This window comes from Meleagris gallopavo, chromosome 28 (assembly GCF_000146605.3).
Source record: "Meleagris gallopavo isolate NT-WF06-2002-E0010 breed Aviagen turkey brand Nicholas breeding stock chromosome 28, Turkey_5.1, whole genome shotgun sequence".
Taxonomy (NCBI): Eukaryota; Metazoa; Chordata; class Aves; order Galliformes; family Phasianidae; genus Meleagris; species Meleagris gallopavo.
This window is the reverse complement of record NC_015038.2, coordinates 459,225-459,791: the sequence shown is the minus strand read 5'-3', so window position 1 is coordinate 459,791 and position 567 is coordinate 459,225.

Below are 567 nucleotides of genomic sequence, written 5' to 3'. Positions count from 1 at the left end.
ACAGCAGAGCCCAGAACTGCTCCCCAACACCTTCCCACCGCCATCTCCAACACAGCACAGATGTCACTGCAGGACACCCCTGGTTTCACCGCCCGCCCCCCGCAGCTCTGAGCCCCACAGCCGGGGCTGGCGGCCACGCGGGACCCCCGGGGCGCTGCGGTCTGATATGGCTTCTAAAGTTGCAGTGATGTGAAACGCGCCAACGCGACACAGAACACCGAAGCCACGATGGGACAACGCGACAAACACGGGGACGAGAGACGCACATGGAGGGCACGGCTGGCAGCGCTCGCCCTCCGCGGGCTGCAGGCATGCGGTGCTTCTTGGCCTATTTTCTTCTTTTGCACGATTTTGTTTTATTTTATTTCATCTTTTTGGAAGGGGGGGAGCACTCAGGCGATGAGTTTTGTCCGTCGCCCGCACTGCTCTGCTCGGGCACGGCCGGGCCATGCTGGGCTCATGCACTGCTCGTGGTTTGTACAGCGATGGACGTCTCCATACAGACACCTACACACAGCTGGGGGGGCAGAGGCAGCACAGATGGCTTTTGTAGGTTGGTAGTTTGTC